General features: G+C 35.6%; 1 protein-coding gene across 1 annotated transcript in view; it reads right to left on the bottom strand.

The window, feature by feature from the left end:
* LOC118743370 (semaphorin-2A) overlaps positions 1–3,801 on the bottom strand; it is a gene marked incomplete in the record, with an annotated part of 243,443 nt that overhangs the window by 16,170 nt on the left and 223,472 nt on the right.

The following is a 3,801-nucleotide window of genomic DNA, read 5'->3' as shown; positions in this document are numbered from 1 at the left end:
AAGTCCCTATTTGAAAATTGTACAGGAGAGGAAAAAAACTTCTTATAGCCATTTGCTTCAAGTATTTCGCAAAACTTTGAATACAACATTTTGCCTGCTTAAAGCAAAGTCAAACTCCATACGAATCAAAGGGATTCGATCTTTATTCAAAGATTTCGTACTATTTTAGCCTTATCGAATTTTCCGGGTTTTTTGTGGACCTAGCAAATTTTCCTTTCATTCAATATAAACGAGAAAACATGAACAAGGACCTTTACCCTTTTCGAAACGATGCATTTTTAGTTTCTCTAGCATCTTGTATCAAAATATGAGTTTTCATAAAAAGTGGGCTTAGCAACTTTTCGCTCTAAGCTAGCGATATGTATAAATTAACAATTTTTGTACTCAAATTTCAAAACTGTATTCATTTCGTTGAGTTTGTTTTGATTTTGAAAATTCCAAATGTCAAAGGCAAACAAAAGCTTTGGTGGAGCTTTTGGTTTTGAGTGAGTTCAATAAAATAATACGTCAATTGGAACGGATTTGCTTCGTGATTTTGTTTAAATCAGTGATGGGCGTTGCCTTGCCCGCCGGCGAAGCTCTTTTAAGTTTTCCATACATTTTGTATAGGCGCGCGATGAGTAAAAGCTCTCTCTGCGCATCACTGGACTTATTTCATTTCCGCTTGGGGAAATCATCATCTTGAAATGAAACATACCGATTCTGTTTTTAACCACTCTAAGATTTTATTGAGTCTATGAAGGCCCAAAAAACTTATTCCTGCGAAAAAAATAGTTAAATCAAAGCTGGACAGAATTTTGAAATTCTAGTTTCCAAGACTCTCTGCCAGTGGTGCGAATGGAGGGTCAAGCGGTCACCTAAGACTTATAAAGAAGCAATCCTGGTATTAAATCAGTCTTAATCGGAATTTTGAGTTGATTTCTTATTTAACGGTATCTCCTTGAGGATTGTGCTTTTGAAAAAAGTCCTCGATAGCTGTTGTAGACCTCTGGGCGAGACTATGATTGGTCTTGGAAACATCCATATACCATATCTGAATAGCCTTCAAGGGATTATGTAGAAAAGTCCTCAAGATCATGCTAACGACTTATGTAATTTATTTTCGGAATTTCCCTTTTATTCATTCATAGCTTCTATATGCAGCAGTCAGGGTTATGACTTTGTGTTAGTCCAAACAAGAGGCCCAAATATTACAATCGAATAATTTCCATCTTCCTGATTGTTTGATCCATGAGAACTATTTACTAATTTTTAATGAAATTCTGGCCAAACCGAGAAAGCATTATTTAAAGAAAATCTTTGCTGAAAATGTTTTACCAGTATACCCGTACTAAGGAAACTAGCGTCTAATATTATTTGATTGATATTTTGTGGTTGTAAATCCAATCAATAATACGGTTACTTTTAAATATTTTTATATGTATATTCGTTAAAGTTAAATTCTTTTGCCATGTACAAATACTTTTTCACATCTGTTTCTTTGATTTTTTATTTTTTGCAAGCAAATTCCATGCTCCATTGATGAATGTGTGAAAATTGGGTTTATTTGCAATCGAAATGTAAATAGCTGTGCTGCAAAAATTTCAGTAAATAGCCAATTTCTCGCATTCCACATACAGCCAATGCAAAATTCATATTTCAATTTTGCATATTTACCAGAAGCAGAAGCAGAAAAATGCATGCACGAAAATTATTATCTCATAACTGCAACGCATCATCAAAGTAGGACAGTTGCAGTTGCAAGAATTTACATATTGCCATATACAGTTAGCAGAGCAGAGAATAACAAGCGTCTCCCCGCCGCACCAGCGCCCTGCCCTCTTCGTCGAGAAAAGGTGCCTTGAAAAAAAGCTGCATTGCGGTCTGTGGCTTGTTTTATTGCCAATTTAAATATTTTAAATGCAAAACGAGATTTTCCAAATGCTTTACTTGGCAAAAGTATTGCAAATTTCCTTTTTTTTTGCTCAAATAAATTTATGTACTGTGAAAAGTTTCATTTAGATTTTTTCGAGAACTCACTTTTTACCGACAAACATACATTTGGACATATATATGTATGTATGTGCATACGTGTGAGCATAAATAAACAAAAAAAAAACACAACTTGTTTGCATATTTTTGATGCTCTCCATTTTTCTGTGCCATTGCTGTTCACGTTCTAGCTTTTTGTGTGAGTGCTGCCAAATATTTTGCAGCCTGCAATCGGAAACGGCAAATAGCATGTAAAAAGCGCTGACATTGTCACCGTTCGTTGAAACGCAAAGCGAGAAGCTCGTTACAAGCTGGCTGTTGTTGTGTTGTTCTTGTTGTTGGCGTACACGTTGCACATTCATTTTTCGCATTCACTGAGCATTTGCATTCACGTGACTTAATGTGCGTGACAGACACGCCGCAAACAGCCAGCGGCTACCGGCTACCAGCTACCGGCTAGCGGGACATGCAAAGCAGAGTGAGGGTGAGATAATAAAACTGCGTGTAGGTAAGGGACCCATGGCGGCAGGTTAGCACTGACTAAACACAATTTTTTTTTACAGAGCAGTTTGATGTGGTGCAAAAAAAGCGCAATGCAAGCGCCCAAACATGAATGTGAAAACAACAACACCAACCATAGTCATGTGTGCAACAGCAGTACAAAATGTGAAAAATGTGCATTTTTCCTTTCGCATTTCCTTCCTATTTCCATTTTCTACTCATTCAATGGCTCGGTGCGGCTTCAAAACACCTTCAAATGTTTTCTAATGTGTCAGCACGTAGGGAGGAGCACTTACACATCAAGAAACATACATATATGTATGTTCACTAGGGTGATCCAAAAATGTATGTGAAAAATTTAAGTCGGAATTTTAATGTTTTAACCTCCTAGGATCGTTTTATAACGAAAAAAAAAGTATTTTTGAAATCAAAATATTTTTAGAGTCGCTCAAAGCGCCCAAAGTTTTCCAAGAATTTTATATGGGAATAAACAACTTTTCTTATAAAAGGTACCGAGTTCTTAAAAATCAACCCAATTGTTTATTTAATCATTTTTTCATAGTAATTGTATTTTATAGGTCTACCAAAAACCCAGAAAAATATAATGGGGGGACCAATTAAAAGTCGTTAGTATTGAAAAATTGTTAAATAAACAACTGGTTATTATTATTTAAAGAATTTATACCATTTCTACGAAAAGTATATTTTTTCCCATACAATTACATGGAAAACTTTAAGCGCTATGAGCGACCTCTAAATATTTTTTGATTTCGAAATAAAAAAATAGGGGTAGATTTTTTCGCTAGAGAACAATCCTTGGTGGTGAGAGCATTAATATTCCGACTTTACTTCTTTTGCACCACCCTAATATGCACGGTATGCACATGTGTAAATGTCAATTGCAGCGGTTTGTAGTTTTGAAATCTTACAACATCCGCTGCAATGCCAACGCATCATAAAATATTTTTTATTTCCCTCTCTCTCGGCTCTTTCTGCTTGTCAACACGTTTGTGCCGATGCTCGTTAATGCAACAACAACAAAAATAACTTATGTAACGAACACGTATGCGCCCAATCACTTGCGTGGTTTCTACTCAGCGCATGTCGCAATGAATAACGCATTAATTTTTGCACACACTTGCAGAACTCATTTCCGTTTCCGTTTCTTTTACATATGCTTTTCCTGTTTCGCATGCTTCTAATTCCGTCCTGCAGTATGCTATTTCCAAACACATGGTGCTGTGTTTCGATAGCAATGAAAATGTGAATAAATACAAAAGTTTTCAAAGTAATATTTCAAGAATATTTAGGTGCCATATTGTTTTAATT

The sequence above is a fragment of the Rhagoletis pomonella genome, unplaced genomic scaffold (genome assembly GCF_013731165.1).
Source record: "Rhagoletis pomonella isolate Grant_MI unplaced genomic scaffold, Rhpom_1.0 Rhpom_scaffold_00007, whole genome shotgun sequence".
NCBI classification, from domain to species: Eukaryota; Metazoa; Arthropoda; class Insecta; order Diptera; family Tephritidae; genus Rhagoletis; species Rhagoletis pomonella.
This window is presented reverse-complemented; position numbering and strand designations above follow the sequence as displayed.